We start from the raw sequence: 20,598 nt of genomic DNA, 5'->3' as shown, positions 1-20,598 counted from the left end.
TAAGGCATTTTAAAAATTCTTTTTTTTTTTTTTTGAAAACCTTTATTGAACCTTCACAGTTGGTACACAGCTTGTCGCCTACAACCCAACTGGGCCGGCCGCCAAGTAAGTGTCAAGTAAGAAAAAACCATCATTACTATACAATTGTGCCTGCATTCTTTGAGGACGGGAAGGTAGAATCTAGAAACAAATTGTGAAGGAAAAGTGCGAATGTTCCATGCTGGGTGTGTGAGGTTTTCATTTTCTGTTTTATACCTAAAGAAAGAACATTCAAAACTTCGGGAAGTCACATTACGATCAATATAGTAAACTTAATGCCAGGTAGATGTGAGCGTAATTCGGAGTTAGGGCCAACAGCCCGTTGCCCTTCATGCTAGGTAAAGTGTGAGCCGTCCCTCTCCATCTCCCCGCCCCCTCCCGGTGCACCCCCCGCATCACTCAGCCCCCCCAGCACATTCAGTCTTCTTCGTCTGAGTCTATTGCGTCATCTTCAGGAAGTGGGTCACAAATCTCGCCCCGGTACGTGTTCCATGGGGACCACACTTTGTTCCACTTGGCCGGGCACGCCCTGTTCAAATACACTGCCCGTTCTGTGACCATGGCCCTGTCCATATTTACACACCATTGTGAGGCCGTCGGTGGGTCCGCCACCCCCCAGCGCTGCGCGATATCCCTCTTGGCCACCATCATTCCTAGCGTTACCCAAAGGCGGCCATGCCGGGACAAGTCAGTTGGTTCCCACACATTGAGAAGGCAGCGTCGAGGTTCAGGGAGCACTGAGACCTCCAACACCTGTGACACAGTGCGCATGACCTGACGCCAATAGGATTGTATAACTGAGCAGTCCCAAAATGTGTGGAAGAGTGTGCCCTCTTCCCCGCAACCCCGCAAGCAGAAGGGGGCAGGGGCTCGCTGTATGCGGTGAAGCAATGTCCTGGTGTAATATGTTCTGTGCAGAACTTTGAGTTGGATGAGTCTCATTCTAGATGATATGCCCGCTTCCTTAGGGGATGCCAGTGCCTCGTTCCATTCGTGTTCATCCATCTCGCCCACGTCTTGCTCCCATTTCTCCTGAAGAGGCACTAGCGGGTCCGGGGAATTGTTAAGGAGTTTCCGGTAAGTGAGGGAGGTGGCCTTTTCCACCATGTAGTCAGTCAAGAGGCGATCCTCTAGCGGGGATGACTCGGGGAGAGTTGACCCCGCCGGAATAGCCACCAATAACGCGTGACGGATTTGGACATATCGGTAGGTTTCTTGTGGCCCCAGGTCATAGAGTTCCCTCAGGCGGTCAAGAGTAATGATAGCCCCACGGTCCCACATGTCCCCCACTGTCGAAATGCCAATGTCGTCGCAGCGGGAGAACCCCTTACTGGTCCGAAGGTTGCCCAAGGCACGTGAGTCCCAGAGTGGAGTGAGCTTGGTGATTGTGCCTTTCCACCCTAGCGCAGCGGTGGCTGCATGCCAGGTAGCTACTGTGAGCCTAGTGGGCCCCTTCAACGACCTGAGTTTTCGTTTATCATAAAGCGGGGCCAGCAGGGTGCTGGCACCCAGCTGGGCCCTGTCCGCCTGGAATGCTGGGTCCGATTGCGATGCGTGCAACCATTGATTGATCGGTCTGAGCTGGGCCGCCCAATAGTAGAGGTGGAGGTTGGGAAGTGCGATGCCACCCTCGTACCAGCTCTTGCATAGCTTGGCGTGAGCTATCCGCGCTGGGCGGTTACCCCACAACAGACCAGAGACCACTGCCGCCACCTTCTTGAAGTACCTTGGGGGCACAGCACAGGGGGCTTTGTCCAGAATATATAGAAAGCGGGGCAGGGACTTCATCTTAAACAGGGCTGCTTTCCCCAGCATCGTCAACGGTAATCCTGCCCAGAAGCTTGCATCTCGCTTGAGACGGTCCAGCGGTGGCGTTAGGTTCAGTTTTTCGTATTCCGCCGGGTCACCCGTGACGTGAATACCGAGATATTAAAATGAGGAACCGGCCAGTCGCAGAAGGCAGTGTGGACCAACCGTTGAGTGGCTGCCCGTCAGGGCATATAATTCGGATTTACTCCAATTGATAGTGTAGCCCGACACCTCTCCGTGGTCATTGCAAATGCGCAAGAGAGCCGGTATGCTGTGATCGGGATCTGTCAGATATACCAGCATATCATCCGCATAAAGCGATATGCGGTCCTCCCAACCCTCCCCCCATTTAATCCCTTTAAGCAAGGGGGTAGTCCTGATGGGGATCGCCAAGGGCTCCAGTGATAGCGCAAATAGCAGGGGGGAGAGAGGGCATCCTTGTCGGGTGCCTCGCCTGAGTGGAAAGGAGTGCGAAATGTGGCTGTTCGCCACCACATGTGCTACTGGTGCGGTGTGTAGCAGTTTGATCCAGGAGATGAAAACGGGACCGAATCCCATGTATTGGAGAACCTCAAAGAGATAGGCCCACTCCACCATGTCAAAGGCCATTTTCGCATCAAGGGCCAAAATGACCGCGGACTCGCCTATGTCATCCGCTTTAGCCAACACCCCATGCACCCGTCGGAGATTGAGCGAGGTGTTCCTGTGGGGCATGAACCCTGACTGGTCCGGGTGAATAAGGTCAGATAGATGGGGCATGAGACGATTTGCCAAAAGCTTTGCTAGAATTTTGCTTTCCGCGTTAAGTAAAGATATAGGGCGGTACGAGGAGCATTCCTCCGGGGGCTTACCAGGCTTAGGAATAGCCACGATCGTGGCCGTTCGTTGGTCCAGTGGGAGCACCCCCTTAGCACGGCATTCTTCGTACATTCGGAGCAGGTATGGGCCTAGAACGTCAGTGCGGTCTTGAAACCATTCGATTGGAATGCCGTTTGGCCCCAGCGCCTTGCCCGTATGGAGGGCCCCGATGGCGATCCGCAGTTCGTCAGCAGTGAATGGCGCCTCAAGCTCAGTTGCAGCCTCCGGTAGTAGTGCCGGGATGTTCAAGTCATATAGTGCGCTTTGGGCTGCAATCGCAGTGACGTCCCGTTCCGGGGTGTAGACTTTCTCAAAGTGGGCAGCCAGTGCCTCCACTATTCGATCAGGGTCAGTCTGAGTATTTCCCTCATCGTCTTTCACCTGTTGGATCCCCTTGGCGCTACCCCCTCTTTTGTCAAGCCAGGCCAACATTTTCCCCGCCTTGTCCCCAACATCATATACTCGATTTTGTGTGTCTGTGATATGGCCTTGTGCGATGTGCCGAGCGTGGTCTGTATACATGCGCTGGGCCAGTGTGAGTGCATGCAATGTGTCATCAGTGGGGTCCGTTTCGTGGGCAGTGGTGGTTTCGCGCAGTCGGAGCTCAAGCGCCGCGTGGTCAGCCGCCTGCTCCCGTCTATGTGATGTTACAGAGCTGATGGCTTGCCCCCTCAGGACTGTCTTATAAGCCTCCCATAGGACCTCAGCCGAGGTCGCGGTAGGCTCGTTTTCCACGAAGTAATGTGTCGTGGCAGTCTGCAGGGCCTTCCTGACCTTCGGAACCTTAAGATAAGAGGCGTGCATAGGGAAGACGCGGTGGCGTGTTCGTGTTCGTGAGGTAATGGTGAGAGTCAGCGGGGAGTGATCTGAGATGCCCCTAGGGTGTATGAGCACCTCCTCTACGCGCTGTAACCCATCCCCTAACGCCAAGAAGTGGTCAATACGGGACAGACTATTGTGGACGGTGGAGTGGAACGTGTACTGTCGTAGTGTAGGGTGGACGTGTCGCCATACGTCTACCAGCCCCAGTGCCTCAAGGAAGCGCTGAAACCTGGAAGGACCCCCCGGGAGGGCGGTCGCTGGGAACCTGTCGAGTTGTGTGTCAGCAGGGGCATTAAAGTCCCCGCCTAGTAGGGTGTCTCCCTCAGGGAGGGATAGTAAGAAGTCGCCCAGGGCAGGCAACATCACTGAGTGCAATGACGGCGGGATGTAGACTGAAACTATAGTCAGGGGGCGCCCGTCCCATTGACCAACCACTGCCGCAAAACAGCCCTGCGTATCAGTTTTAGTGCTGAGGGTGATGAAAGTGGATGACTTCTTGAGTAGGATCCCCGTACCCCGGGACCCAGTGGAGAATTCTGAGTGGGTCAACATTGTATACCCCCGTCTGTCCAGGGCCTTAGTGGCGCTACCCATTAAATGGGTCTCTTGGAGGAGTATTAGGTCAGGTTTATGACGTTTCACCTCGGACAAAACAAGGCCGCGCTTCACTCTATCACCTAGGCTGCGCACATTCCAGGCTAGAAGCTTGAGGGAGGAGCCGCCCAATCGCGTCTCCCCCGCACTCATCACGTTAGGTTGTACATCCACCACCATCGAACTTTAGAGACAGAAACCATCGGCACAGACTCCATCTCCCCAGCATTATTCCAATGAACATTTTACTGTTTGTGATCGATATCATGAACTTCCCGTAAAAACGGACAAATCCCCCCCCCAACTCCCCCCTCCCTGCCTCCCTGCCAAACGGACTCAGAACTGCCCGCCACCCCAACTTAGCAGAGCGCTTATCCCATGCCAGAAACAAAGTACTTGCGCGTCAGGGGAGAGTGTCCCCCAAAGCAGGCGGTCCCTTTGCTGTCCTCGGGACGTCCGGGCCAGCGTCCATGAACGACTTGGTGAACAATCAGAGTGGGAGTAAGTCCAGGTTTCACGTTTTAGTCCCTCGTGGTAGTATCATTCCCCCCCAGCGGCTCCCAAATGGTCCTGTGACGGTGATCCATTCGCGCTGTCCCTGGTTGGAGAACGGGAGCCCGGCCGGCTCTCCTCTCCCGTCCCGTTGCGTCGGCGGTTGGAAGTGCGGTCCACAGTGCGCCAGCCATCCAGCCATTCCCTGGCGTTCTCCGCTGAGTCAAAGAACCAGACCTTCTTATCGGCCACCACTCTCAGCCGGGCCGGAAACAACATGGAGTACGGCAGTTCTTGGTCGCGAAGTGATTTTTTAACCTCTAGGAATGTCCTCCTCTTGCGGGTGACTTCCGCCGTGTAGTCTGGGAAGAAAGAGATCCGTGAATTTTGGATTTGGATGGGCGGTGCCACCCTGGCTGCCTGGAGGACTGCATCGCGGTCTCTAAAGTTAAAGAGTCTCGCCAGGATGGGGCGCGGGGTGGCCCCCGGGGTAGGCGTCCCCCCAGGGACCCGGTGGGCCCGTTCCACTGTAAAAAAGTTGGACAGTCCCTTCGGGGCCAGTTTAGTCTTTATAAGGTCCTCAACATACAGATCCATGGCACCCTTCGTTTCAGACTCCGGAACCCCCAAAATACGGACATTGTTGCGTCTGGAACGCCCTTCCTGGTCATCCAGCTTACTTTTCAGAAGTTTATTGTCCGCCTGCAGTCTCTCCATTGCCACTTGTAGGTCGGAAACGTCTTCTATTAAAGATTTAGTCACCACCTCCACCTGCTTCACCCTTTCGCTCATTTTCTGGAGGTCGGCTCTAATAAGGGTAACCTCCGCCGCGGTCGAGCCCACCGTGGCCTGTACCTGCTCCAGTGCTCGCAATACATCGTCCAGCGTGGCTTTCTTAGCACCGTCGGTGTCCGCGCCCTTCCCCAGTGATTTGCGCTGCTCAGGTTGGGTGGACGTCTGGTTATCGTAGGCAAATTTCCCTAGCTTCGCCTGAGCGGCGGCCTGCCGCTGCCCCTTCCCCGCCATTTAACTCTTCCAGCGAGACAAAGTTTATGATGGAGCGGGCCGGACGCCCGTAGCCGTCCGCTTGAGGGAAGGGTATGCAGGGGGTCCAGACTGGGTTTGGGCCAGAGGTCGCTGACGCTGGCAGAGTGCCGCCGACGGCCACCGAGCTGTTGCGGCCTCGGCGAGGTCGAGCAAAATGGCGACTGGTACCGCACCGGTCCCTCGGCGTGTGTCGAGCGCAGCCAAGGGGCACCGCTGCGTAGTGCCACCGGATACACAGCGTGAAGGATGAAGTGGTCGGCGGGAAGGATTGCCAGCCGGTGGCGTCGAGCGTTGTCATCAGCGGCTACTTCCGGGTGGTTGCGCCGGGGAGGGTGGACTTCCGCCCGGCCCAAGGATTCACTTGACACCGGTGCTCGCCTCGTGTCACCAGGCCTGTCTTCCGCGAGGGACGTGGATGAAGTTTCGTCCCGATGCCGGGGTCCGAGCGCTCCCAAATTTTCTGTGCTGGCGCCGTTTCGGTCACCGCACCCAGGACACCCTCTTCGGACTGATCAGTGAGCGGATAGGCATGCGGATTGATGCGGGAAACCGCCTTGCTACGGGAGCCTCTCTAGGTTGCTGCCGCCATCATCGGCCGCTAGCCACGCCCCTCCATTTTAAAAATTCTTGATTGTTTTCAGGGGGCTGGTGTGTGTACACCTGTGTACATATGTGTGTGTCCATGCCTGGAAATCTTCGTATGAGGAACAGAGTGATAGAGAAACAAAGAGAGAAAGAGAGTGAGAGAGAAAGAGAGACAACCAGACAGACAAAAGGAACATGCAAGGCTAGTGTCTATGTTATACTTTGGCCTGGCATTTTTCCACCCGGATGTCCATCCGACATGATAACTAGCATCTCAAAGTACATTGGATATCTGGTGGTCCCCCATATGGATATGTAGTCCCATGTCTTTCATGATGGAGCTCCCCATCATAACTGGCATCATATTGTGGTTATCCTTTACCTTATGGTGCTCACACCTTGCATAATCCTTGCCTTGCCATAATGGTCATAATTCCTGGTATATCGTAGAAAACCGTGACATAGTTTTTCCCAATCCAAGAATAATGATGGCCATCCTTTTTATACCCTGGGCATCCTTGCCATGCTAGAGTCCATCCTCGACATAATAGCAATTGTTATGGTATGTTATGGGTAGTCTTATCCATTGTTAGTATGCTGCCCTCCCATTGCATAATCCTGACCTTGGCAAAAGATGGAAATGTATGGGATATATAGGGAATTGTTGCGAAGATTGAGGAAAGTCAAAACACGGTGTTGCCTATGACTGAAATATTCTTTGCATTTTAGGCCAATTCCGGGCATAATGCTTGCCCAGCAACAGCAGTGGTCTATATTGGTGCAGGATAATTATTCTTTCCGTGATGGTGTTCATCTCTAATGGTGAGTCTGGCACAAAGGTCTTTGCATCAAGCATCCTGCCCCTGATACAGTGCAGGTGTCAGGATGAGGTGTCAGTGATACTGATCGTAAAGTCAGGTTTGCGTGCAAGGAAGCAATCCTTTGAGATCTTCTATGATAAGGAAGGACCTTTCAGCAAAGGAAAGTCAGTATTGCGTGCGGGTGCTGATTGGATTCAAGCAGCATGTGCAAAGGGAATGTGCTGTGAAGGAGAGCAATGTAACAATATCAGGGATTTCTTGGAGAAATTCACAATCAGACAAGTCACACTCCACTGTCTACACAACCAAAATGTTCTCACTATCAGTCTTAAATTGAGCCAAGAGGCAATTATACAAGATCTGTTTTAATAAAACATGTAAAAACCAATTATACAATAAACATCATCTTACTACACATATTTAATAAAAATACATTGCACAAATATAATTAAATTCTTCTATTAAGAGAGACAAAACAAATCAGACATGTATATTTGTCATTCAAATACTAGTTCATTTGAAGGAATCAACTATTTGAAATGTCTGAACACTTATTTGTTGTAGAAAATAGTTTGTCGTTCTTCAAATTCAACAACAACAGGTGGGTGTTGACGCGTTTCGGTGAACAAATAATGAAGAACCACCTTCTTCAGGACAACAACAAATGTAATCTCTCTAGGTGAATAACATGCCCAGGCCCCCAGTCCCCGAGTGAGCACCGATCTACTGTGCTCAGACCAACACAACACAACACTGCATTGCAGCAGCGTGATTGCCTTAGGGGAGTCAATCACAAAGCTGCATTACAGTGTTGTGATTGGCTCAGAGGAGCCTGGATGTGCTTCAGTGGAGGAGAGACGAAGTGGGAGAGACAGGGCAGGAGGTAAGTGTGTTTTTCTTTCTTTTTCTTTTACTCCCCCAACCCTGAGGTTCCGTGACAATTGTAAGTGGTGTTTTCGACTCGCACGAATATGGTCGAGTCTGGTATCTATGAACCGCAAATGACGAGTTTAGTGGGTGTACGCAGTTTCGCTGCGCTAACCTAAGCCGTTCGTTTGTTACGTGGGTGTTTCTATCTGTACCCTCGGGTTCCATCTTAGATACGGCATCCATTTTGTCTCTTGCCCTCAAGTAGCCAGCGAACGGACGCTGTCCGCTTCGCGACCCTGGGACTCGCAAGATATTTGCGGAAAACACATGTCCTTTGTAAGTGTCTTTATGATGAGGGGGATGATACTGTAAGGCAGATGGCCCCGCTCGAGGCTCATCTCGCCGTGCCGGTTTATTGTCTTAGCCGTGCATCTCATTAGGCACGTCCCTTTGATGCCTGTATCTCGTGTTTCTCGATACCTCCCTTTTACACCCTTTCCGATCTCCCCACTGTCTCCGTCTTCCTCTACACCTGTTCTTGTTCCTATTCTGATCTGTTTTATTGCCGATTGGAATGCACTAATGTTGGGAAGATGGGTTTTTACAGTTGGGAACCGCCAAATGTTTCCGCACTTATGTTCCGGGCCTTGTGTGTATTAAAGTGACCAAAGCGACCCCTCTGGGGGATAATTATGGGAACCGGGTCATAAACTTTTGTGTTCAATGTAACTCTATGGGAAAACCATGTATAAAAGGAGCGATCCGCAGAACCAATTTGAAGCAGTTACTCTGAACTACACTGGTTGTACTTCCGTGATTTCTGTGTTTCCCTGCAGCAAATAAACCTTGAATCTTTGACGCCGAAGGAAGTGTCCCGTGTCTCTGTGATTCGTACGCCGGAGCAGGTTACCCACGAAGGTTTCAGGTGTTGTGCCCTGGCACCGCTGGGTTCTAAATAACCCAGTCCTTCAGTTGGCGCCCAACGTGGGGCTGCATCAGTGGTACCGGTCCAAGCCCGACGATCGTGAGGAACTTCGTGTGAAATCTCCGAGGGAAGGTGCACTCCGCTTCATCGATCCTGTTGTCGAAATAAGTGGCCCGAAGACTTTTCCCGCGAAGATTCCCGCCTCCGGACGGCTGCGACGGACTGCTGCCCTGACTGTAGACCTGTTTTGGCGCCTGGCGTAGACCTTGGTAGAGCGAGACGATTGACGGGCCTTCCTGGTGACGCCATCGATCTTTGAGTTAAGTATTTGTGGGTCGCTCCCAGAGTTCTTGGTTGTGGTTGCTTAGTGGTTGCATGGTTCCATTGCATTTGTAGTTCTTGGTCCTTTGTTGTATTGTTTGACGACTGCAGCCGCCAAAAACCGAGGGTTTTTGCTCTTTGCTGGGACTTGGTAAATCCCGTAACCCTTGAAGTTTGTGAAACTCGGCTAGTGTGCAAGATGCCTAGTCGCAGTACTTTGTTTAGTTGTTTCAGACCTTGTGGTATGGATTCCCGACTGGAGGACTCGTGTCCGATACCTCCGGTTGGAACTCCGACTTATGAATTATACAGTAAACATGGGCTAGGCCCGATTACTTTTAATGATTACTGGGTCCGCTATACGAAGAAAGACGGTGTCCTTAGTTGGCCACCTCATGGTAGCTTTGAAACCCCGATTTTAGATAACCTAGAGGCTAAATTATTTGCGAAAAAGTCAAGGCCGGCCATGTTTGATGCCTTTCGGTTGTGGCGTAAAGAAGCCAAACAGAAAGAAATCAGACAGACTAAACGTAATCAGCGAGATAATGTTGCTACTATTGTAAAGAAAGCAGAGCAGTTTCAGCGTGATAAGGAGGTTAAGGAAAAGGAAGTGTTTGATAGGCTACAGCGTATGTCCATAGATATATGCTATCCTGTTTTGCCTACGGAGTCGGATAAGAAGGAAGAACCAGTTGAGGATCCTTTAATATCCTATCTTATGAAGTCGCCACCTCCGTATGTGCAGGGTACCACAGCTCCTGTGCTTCCCCCTGTACCTGTTCCTGCACCTATTCTTCCTTTGCCTGTTCCTCAACCTGCACCCGTTCTTCCGACTGTTCCTGCTCCTTTGCCTGTCGCTATCCCTACTGCTCCTCCGCTTCCTCATACTCCTGCTCCCGCTACTGCACCTGCTCTGTTAACTCCTGCTGTTGCTTCTGTTTCTACTCCTTCACTTGTTAGTCCTGTGTCCTATACTTATCCCTCTACTCGTAGTCGTAATTCTCCTCTTGCGGCTAGTTTCTTTCATTCGCTCGGACCTGTTCTTGGGTCCGCTGGTTCGGATGGTCCTCAGAGACGTAGTCAGCTTCCTGGTAACAGAGAACGCGCTTCGCTATATAATATGGCGATGGGTTGGATGATGCATCCTCTTCGAAATCCGCCACGCGTTGTACTCGACACATTTTGTCAATTTAATATACCAACCCAGAGATTTGTGTTCGAAGAAATGTGTAAGGTCCTTCGCGATCAGATATCGGCCGACGCACCTGACGAGGTGCTGACCGCTTTGTCTGATCTACAGCTTCAGTTCTCAACTGGACTGATAGTGGAAACCAACGTTCGACGTGCGGTTGAGCGGTTGCTAACTTTTCGTCCCACTCCTATACCCCAAGCCTTGTTTGTTGAGGATGTTGAAAGACTGCCAGATGAATCTGGTCAATTTCCTATGCGCGAAGTTCCACCGGTATGGATGCCAGCTGATCCTAATGCTAACCCTGCGACATTGGCGCATTTCCAGAGAGTATGGATACATCTCCCATGGAAACGCTCAGAAGTGTTACAGGTGAAGCAATCTCTGCCTGACCCTCGTAAAAATCCTGCAGGGTACTACAAGGAATTATCGCAGCTCGTAGACGCTACGATAATGAATCTTGCCGATATTGATATGTTGTTTGGCAATGTTGTACCGCAACCGGTATGGGCTAAGATTCGTCAGGAAAACCAGCCCAATGAACTAGGTGGTGATTGGGCGGCCATTATAGCGGCTGATGGGTTACAAACTGGTGGTGCTAAACCCGACCAGTTGATTGCTGCTCTCCCTCAAAGAATAATAACGTTAATGAAAACTCTTATGCCAGCTATGAGGGTAAATTGGGACAAATTATCAGCTTGTAAACAGAAGAAGGACGAGAGTGTCTCCGACTTCTTTACGAGGTTTGAGGAGGCATTCATTGATCATAGTGGTCAGGATATGAGCACTGAGGGTGGTCAAAGGTTGTTCGTGGATAAATTTGTTTCCAACTTATTGCCCGATTTGAGCAATAAATTAAAGAATTCAGAGAGTGCTTGGGCCGTTTCTACTTCAGCTCAGATATTGGCCACGGCACAATATTATGAGAACAGAGAGAAAGAAGAGAGCGACCGCGCTGATAAAAAGACGAAAGAGCTTAAAACTAAAGTGTTGCTTCAGCAAGCGTTTCCTCCACGTTCGAATCAGAATGCGCCTCAACAGAATAGATCGCAGTCGCAATCGAACCGGTCACAACCTCGTAATGACTCCTCTTTCCAAAGATCCTCGTTAGGGTACAATCAATGTGCCTATTGTAGGCAGGAGGGTCATATCAAATTCAATTGTCCCGTTCTGAACGATCGTAATAGTGGTAATTCGTCTAGAGGAGGTCGTGGTGGTTCACAGCAGGCACCACGTGGTAGGGGTCGCGGTGTTCAAAATGATTGTTCAGATAACTCATCAAACTCTAATAACTGTTTTGATCAACGTGGATCATCGCAAGGACGGTCTGCGCAGTACAATGTAGACGATTATTATGTCGATCAGGGAACTGACGACAGTAATTACTAGGACAGCCAAAGACAAGGAGAGGGAGTGGTATCAGTTCCGGTTGATCAGAGAGGGCCTTACGTCGCAGTTGCTACATCGGGCGTCGTTGAGCCTTTTCTGTTGGACACTGGTGCAGCGAAAAGTTCCATTAAGCATTCGAAACTCCCTGGCGCACCTTTGTCTGGCTTAACAAATGTTTCCGTTGGATTCTCTGGCGCCCCCGTTAGCAATCCAGTTTCGCGCCCTTTGCCCCTTACAATTGGGCCTCGTGAGCTAGAAGCTCCGTTGATTTTGACTACTGGTTGTGGTGAAAATCTTTTGGGTCTGGATTTGCTTAAACGTTTGTATGCAACCTTGTATTGTTCTCCTGCGGGTGTAAAGCTTACGTTAGGAGAGAGAATTGTCTCTCCTATGTATTTGTCTCTCGATAAGCTTCCACCGGAATTGAGTTCTCTTCCAGCGTCTTTGTGGGCAACAGGTCCCAATGATGTGGGCCTGCTTGACATCTCCCCTTATGTTGTTCAGTTGAAATCTAATGTGCGATTGCCACGTATTCCCCAGTATCGGATCTCTCTTGATGGTGAACGAGCATTGTTAGCGATCATCTATGATTTGATCGAGAAAGACGTTATTGAAGAGACTCGGGGAAATGTGTGCAACAGCCCTGTACTGCCCATTCTTAAACGTACTGATCCTTCGAAACCACCCGTTTATCGTTTTGTTATCGATTTACGGGAAGTAAATAAAATTGTGATTCCTCAGTTCCCCGTTGTGCCTGACATCACGGCGCTACTGACTCTGATTCCAGCTTCTGCATCGTGGTTTTCAGTGATTGACTTGAAGAATGCGTTCTTCAGCATCCCGATTGCAGAGGAGAGCAGGGACCTTTTCGGTTTCTCTCTCGGTGGACGTAGCTTCCGGTTTAAACGCGCTCCTCAGGGCTACTGTGAGAGTCCATCGATTTACAGTCAAGCCTTGAAGGGCCAGCTGGATGCGTTTGCGTTGCCGGCTGGTGCGGCCTTAATCCAATACGTCGATGACCTATTGGTGGCTGCAGATACTCAGGACGTTTGCAAAATTGCTACGGTGTCGTTGCTGCAACATTTCTGCGAGTTAAATCACAAGGTGTCACCTTCTAAACTCCAATATTGTTGTCAAGAAGTAACCTATCTAGGTCACTTATTGTCAAAGGAGGGAAGGCGGTTGACCCCAGAGAGAATTGCAGCAATTGCACGAATGGCTGTGCCAAAAACCCAAAGAGATGTGCGTGCCTTTCTAGGTATCACGTCGTACTGCAGGCAATGGATTCCTAACTTTTCATTGCTAGCGAAACCATTAGTGGCTCTTACGTGCAAGGATGTTTCAACTCCTTTACCATGGACGGAAGAATGTCAGAGAAGTTTTTCTGAATTACGTGATTCATTGTGTTCGGCTCCCGTGTTAGGTACTCCTGACTACAGTAAGCCATTCACGTTATATGTTCACGAAAGAGAAGGTTGTGCGTTGAGTGTCTTAACGCAACCTTTTGGTGGTAAGCAACGTCCATGTGCATATTTTTCCTCGACCTTGGACCCAGTAGCTAGAGCATTGCCGAGTTGCTTGAGAGCAACAGCGGCAGCTGCGGTCTCCATCCGACAATCAGCAGGATTGGTCATGGATAATATGCTTACGGTGATGGTTCCGCATGCAGTCGACACTCTTTTGAATCGTACAAAAACTCAGCACTTGACGAGTGCGAGGTTGTCTGGGTACGAGTTGACGCTGTTGGCAAGCCACATTCAAATAAAACGTTGTAATGTCCTGAACCCGGCAACTTTGTTACCAATTAGCTCAGAGTCAGATGAAACAACAGAACATGATTGTTATTTGAGGACAGAGGAGGAAACAAAAGGTCGAGTGGACCTTAAAAACACCCCATTGGAAGACCCAGATGGAACGCTGTATGTGGATGGTTCGTGTTTTAAGTTGCCGAATGGCGATGTGACTACTGCTTATGCTGTTGTAACGTTGAATACTGTTGTTGAGACTGCAAGATTGAATCAGAATTCTGCCCAAGCTGCAGAGCTGATCGCTCTCACCAGAGCGTGTGTGTTAGCGAAAGGGAAACGTGTGAATGTGTTTACCGACAGCCAATATGCGTTTGGCGTCGCCCATAGTTTTGGACGGTTGTGGAGAGAGAGAGGTTTTCTAACATCGCATGGTACGAAGATTCAGCATGGCCAGCTTGTGAACGACCTCTTAGATGCGCTTACGTTGCCTTAGCAGGTAGCGATTGTTAAATGTAGTGCGCATCGTAAGGTGACGGATGATGTTGGTCGTGGTAATGCGTTTGCGGATGAGATTGCTAAGGAGACTGCCCGGAACCTTAGCACTCGAATGTATGTGACGAGTTCGGTTAGGTGGCCTATAGAGTCGAGTATGTGCGAAGACACTATTGAGAGTGTGAAAGAAATTCAGAAAGAGGCCACCGAGACTGAAAAGACGAAGTGGAAAGAAAGTACGGGAAAGTTGGATGCGAATGGTTGTTGGATTGATTTGTCGGATCAGAAAAGATGGTTGTTGCCTGATGCGTATGTACTGGCCGTTGTGACAATGGCACATGGGTTAGCACATATTAGCGCGAAAGGTATTTGTAAACTGCTGTCCCCTGTGTGGAAGAATGATGGTATCACGAAATGTGCTGAACGCTTGGTTAAGAATTGTATGGTGTGCATGTTATACAATCCTGGCAAGGGAACCCCAACCCCTCCTGGCAGTTTTGCTCCCCCTTCATGTCCCTTTGAGGTGATTCAATTGGACTTCATCCATATGGAGCGATGCAATAACCTGAAGTACGTTTTAGTTGTGGTTTGCGCATTCTCCCGATGGATCGAGGCCTATCCTCTCAAAGACAATACTGCTTTGTCTACTGCGAAAATCCTACTGAAGGAATACTTTCCTCGGTACGGAATGCCTAGAATCGTGTGGTCAGATAACGGAAGTGAGTTTGTGGGAAGTGTGATGAAGAGTGTGTGTAAGGGCCTTGGAATTAATCAGAAAATCCATAGTGCCAATCATCCCCAGTCAGCTGGTTTGGTTGAAGGGTATAATGGCACCCTTAAACTAAAACTAGCAAAGATTCAGGCTACGACTGGTCTTTCGTGGCCTGACGCTTTACCCTTAGCATTACTGTCAACTAGGGCGACTGTACACTCCCGAGTAGGGCTTAGTCCCTATGAAATAGTGTTCGGTCGTCCTGCGAATGTTTGGGGGGTTCCTAGGCCAGGTATGTTCTGTGATCTTGAGTATCCAATGTTGATCGATTATCTTCATGACTTGACTGCTAAACTGAGGTTAATTCACCAACAGGTTCACGACGCACTGCCGACGCAGACGGAGGGTCCAGGCCACCAGCTCCAGCCCGGAGATTGGGTGGTGACGCGCAACTTTTTGCGCAAGAACAATTTGGATCCGAGGTTCACTGGACCCTACCAGGTTCTCCTTGCCACGAGGACTGCTGTTCGTCTTGAGGGACGGAAAAACTGGGTGCACGCCACCCACACCAAAAAAGTCCCTATCCCTTTGCCGGCAGACCCGTGGGTGAGGAGAGGCATTGCATCAACTGAAACCGAAGGATTGCCGGCGTTTGTACCTTTTAGCGACGCACAACCTGTCGGAGAATCCTCAGTGCAGCAGAAAGACACTGTTGAACATTTGTCATCAAAAGACTCAAGACCAGAACACTCAACTGATCAGCAGGACGTTGTCTCATCAAAGGATCCTTTGTTTGACGAACAGACACGTCCTGGGAAAACCCGATACTTTTTGCGATCTAGCACCAGAGACTAATAAAAGATCCTGTTCTGTCCCTTGACAATTGTATTATCCCGCTTTCCGTGATCAGTTTGAACATTCGTATTATTGTGATTATTTTTGTATATAATCATTGAGTTTTGTTCCTTACACCTTTTGCTTCCACAGCTGAGAAACATTGTTTTTGCATATATATATATATATATATTTGTGAAATAAAGGCCGTAGGGCCGCGCGCGTACTTCCTTCTGCTTAGTTGGTCTTGACGCTAGGTTAAAGACCGTCGGTTCCTGGGAACTCCTAGGGATTGACTACTGCTACGCAGAACGAAGTGCGTCAAGAAACGTTGCGGACGGTCGTAGGGAATGGCATTTTCGAAGTTGATGGATTTGGAAGAAGCTCAAGCTCAAAGATTCAAGCTGCAGCAACTTAGTTGTACCAAATGTTTTGTTTCAAATATTCGTATTGTTTTTGACTGTTTCTGCATTAATGGCGGGTGGGGTGTATTACACAATGTCTTACTTCTTACCTTCTGCTACACCTACTCCTACCCCTGACCCTAAACTTACCTCCACTGCTTCCCCTCATTCCTTTCATATTTTACCTGAACACGAGCAGGCTAGACGTGCAGAATTCCGCAACAATTCCTTTATTCAGCTCCTCTATCAGCATCAGTTAGTGGTTAACACTACTAATTGTTGGGTGTGTGGGTTGATGCCACATACTACGGATAAGGGAATCCCATATCTGGTGTTGCCGTATAGTTCCCAAGGGTCTGCTCGAGCATTTCAAACAATGTTTCGAAGCGCACTAGGTTTCCACCCCATTCGAGAACCACGTTCCCCCTACTCTGGTCCTACCTCGTATCAAAAACCTTTGTCTATAGCAATAGAGGATTTAGATAGTGATATCTATGATCCATCGCTTATTCCTGAAGAAGAGGTACGAGCTTACAGGGTCCTGAGTAGAGGCGAGTATAGCGTGTTCACTAGTGAAAAACAGCTCAAAAGCTCACCTCCGATATGGGTCGTACCCCACATTGGTAATTTTTGTCTCATAGGTCGTGGCCGAAGATCGAAAGCCCGACTTGGAGAGAGTGCTTGCACTGAAAATTACATTCTGCCGATGGTCTCGTCCCCTGTGTTTCTGGCTGCCAAGGGTACATACTTTATCTGCCATGATCGTGCGTATGCATGGTTGCCCTCTGACTTTATGGGCTCATGTTTTATCGCAAATTTGTTGCCTCCGACGTTTACCGTAGATGCAGATTATCACAAGACTAGAGTTGTGAGAGGCGTAATTAGCGAAGAGGACACTGCCGGTCAAGAGGCAGGAGACTTTTTCAAGGGTTTCCTCCCGTTTTGGGGACCTATGGTTAATAGTAGGAACCTGAGACAGTTGACTCGAGTGGTGGAATCGACAGCTAACATTACTGCCAGTGCCCTTGGTAATATCACCACAGAACTTCAGGCGGATAGACTTATGACGTTACAAAACCGTATGGTTTTAGACGTGATCTTAGCAGATCGTGGTGGGGTATGTAAGGTGATCCATTCGAGCTGCTGTATTTTCATTCCTGATAATGCTCTGACCGTTTATCAAGCCATCTCAAAGTTGCATAAGATCTCCGAATCCATACACGTGGATGTAGGGGATTGGACGTTACTTGGGTGGTTTTGGGGCCTGATGTCGACTTGGGGTTGGAAGATTCTGATGATCATCGGAGTCGTTGTGGCATTCCTGTTCACGTGTTGCCTTTGTGTGCAGTGCGGTCCTGCCTTATGTGGCCTCTGTGCTACAACGTGTATGAGACAGCCTCCTGTTACCAAGGGGACTCGGTTGGACAGAGCTATGCTACAACAACATCTAGATGGTCTGATGAATATTGAGTATGATTCCGACTAGTGCTTGCCTACATGAGGGCAAAAGGAGCGTCTGAGGTTCCGTGACAATTGTAAGTGGTGTTTTCGACTCGCACGAATATGGTCAAGTCTGGTATCTATGAACCGCAAATGACGAGTTTAGTGGGTGTACGCAGTTTCGCTGCGCTAACCTAAGCCGTTCGTTTGTTACGTGGGTATTTCTATTTGTACCCTCGGGTTCCATCTTAGATACGGCATCCATTTTGTCTCTTGCCCTCAAGTAGCCAGCGAACGGACGCTGTCCGCTTCGCGACCCTGGGACTCGCAAGATATTTGCGGAAAACACATGTCCTTTGTAAGTGTCTTTATGATGAGGGGGATGATACTGTAAGGCAGATGGCCCCGCTCGAGGCTCATCTCGCCGTGCCGGTTTATTGTCTTAGCCGTGCATCTCATTAGGCACGTCCCTTTGATGCCTGTATCTCGTGTTTCTCGATACCTCCCTTTTACACCCTTTCCGATCTCCCCACTGTCTCCGTCTTCCTCTACACCTGTTCTTGTTCCTATTCTGATCTGTTTTATTGCCGATTGGAATGCACTAATGTTGGGAAGATGGGTTTTTACAGTTGGGAACCGCCAAATGTTTCCGCACTTATGTTCCGGGCCTTGTGTGTATTAAAGTGACCAAAGCGACCCCTCTGGGGGATAATTATGGGAACCGGGTCATAAACTTTTGTGTTCAATGTAACTCTATGGGAAAACCATGTATAAAAGGAGCGATCCGCAGAACCAATTTGAAGCAGTTACTCTGAATTACACTGGTTGTACTTCCGTGATTTCTGTGTTTCCCTGCAGCAAATAAACCTTGAATCTTTGACGCCGAAGGAAGTGTCCCGTGTCTCTGTGATTCGTACGCCGGAGCAGGTTACCCACGAAGGTTTCAGGTGTTGTGCCCTGGCACCGCTGGGTTCTAAATAACCCAGTCCTTCAACCCCTCCGACCTCCCGCCCGCCACCCCAGATCCATGCCGTTCCCCACTGGTAGCTCCTTTGAAATGCAAGTGGGACAGAGAACAGCTCTGCCCCACACATTTTTGCAGGATGACCCTTCCTACCAACAAATAGTCTCCCTTTGTCTAAGTGACAGGGAAGAATAAACAAAAAGCCAGTTGTCATGCTTATCTTAGTCTTGTAACCAAGGGCACAGGCTGTAGGCACCAATTTATGGGCCAAGATAATTATAACATTCAAAAACGGCCATTTGTAGAATTGTGACGTAAAATCTGACTTTCCCACTAAAGAGGATTTTACATTACAATTATTTAGACACCAAATATGTCATTTCACCTGCTGCCAAACAAAAGTCATCACTTATTAAATGTAATAAGGTAACCCAATATTTCCCTATGGGAGAGGTAGGCCTCACAGTAGTGGGAAAACAAATTTAGGAGTTTTTCAGGACCTTAAAAGTACATGTCCAACTTTTGAAATACAATACACCCTGCCTTAGGGGCTGTCTAGAGAACACAGTACAACAGAGTATAGCAGGGATACATTCAAAAGTTGGACCACAATGGAACAAGAATTTCCACTGGGAAACAGAGTTAATCAATGATTAGCATTGACATTACTACAAATGAAGCCTATCTTTGCCCAATTTTTCAAACCAAACAATTACTACATATCAAACGGAGGCTAAAATAGCGTATTACAAATATTTATGTTACAATATACAATATACAAAATTCAAAAATTATTTCAATAGTTCTTATTTAGAGGGAATAAAGCAATCTGATTGCCATTTTCCTTTTGAAAGACTGTGACTACCTCATGGTGGATTCCATATTGGATTCACTTTATAACCACCCCATTTAAGGAAGTAAAGTCAGAACAGATGGAAAATGAGCCTTTTCCAAAAGGACTATTGAAATACGTTTTTAATTTTGTGTATTGTATGTTGTAGCATAAATATTTGTAATAAGCTGTTTCTGTTTGATATGTAGTGATGTTTAGTTTGGATTGTATGCAAAGATAGGCTTAATTTAAAGTAATGGGAATACTAATCATTGATTAAATCTGTTTCCCAGTAGGAATTCTTGCTCCATTATGGTAAAACTTTTGAATGTATTCTTGCTGTACTTTATTGTGTTGTGTTCTTTATGCAATTTCCCCAGATCATGCAGGCATATATGGGCAAACCTCAATTTGCAACATAGCTATGGGCTGTTTAGGGCCCACGAGAGGGGTGAGTTATTTGTATTAAAAGTAAGTTTCAGCCTGGCAAGAGGTTCATTTCGCCAGATCCAATCGGCAGTTTAAAACGGCACAAAGTTTGCAATGGCGGGCCTGAGGCATGTTTTAAATTGCTACTTAAGTGAGTGGCATAATAAGTGCTCCAGGCAAATAGTAGCATTTACATTTACAGGCCCTGCGTACATGTTGTAACCGTGGAAACCAGTTGCAGGCCAATTATACCATGTTTTAAGCAGTGAGCACAAGCACTTTAGCACTGGTTAGCAGTGGTAAAGTGCACAGAGTCCTAAGGCAAACAAAAAAAACGATTTGAAAAATAGGAGGGCTGAAGGCAAAAGGTTTCGGGATTGGTCCTGTAATGGGGGCTAGGTCCAACAAATACTGTAATATAGGCAGAGGTGTATATGTATATAATTATCTGTCAAGATACCTATGTCTCTTATTCTTAACTTTCAGGAATTCCCAGTATCCTGTTAAAACATTGAGAGATATTGCTAAGGTAGATCATTTCAAAATTACAGTTACGTTCAGTGTTGTAAATGCAGTTTACTTAAGTTGTCTCTTAGGGGCATATTATCAAGGACAGCGTTAAAATTATCGCCGGTTTAGCGGCAGAAAACATCCGCTAAAGCGGCGATAATGGGCTTGATAATATGCCCTGGAGAATTCCAATAGAAGCCCATGTTCACACCAGATCATGGACGTCTATTGGAATTCTCAAGGGCATATTATCAAGCCTAATATCGCTGCTTTAGCAGCAGTTTTCTGCCGCTAAAACAGAGATAATTTTTAACGCCGTTCTTAATAATATGCCCCTTTATTTTTGTAGAGATTCACAACAGCCTGCAGCCTTGTTGACCCCAGAAGTGACTAGGCTTAGTGGGGAGTCATATGTCTCTGTTTTCACTCATCCCAATTTCGTTTCTGTTGTTTCTACCACTGGCTCTTGTAT

This window comes from Lissotriton vulgaris, chromosome 1_2 (assembly GCF_964263255.1).
Source record: "Lissotriton vulgaris chromosome 1_2, aLisVul1.2, whole genome shotgun sequence".
In the NCBI taxonomy this organism is placed as follows: Eukaryota; Metazoa; Chordata; class Amphibia; order Caudata; family Salamandridae; genus Lissotriton; species Lissotriton vulgaris.
This window is presented reverse-complemented; position numbering follows the sequence as displayed.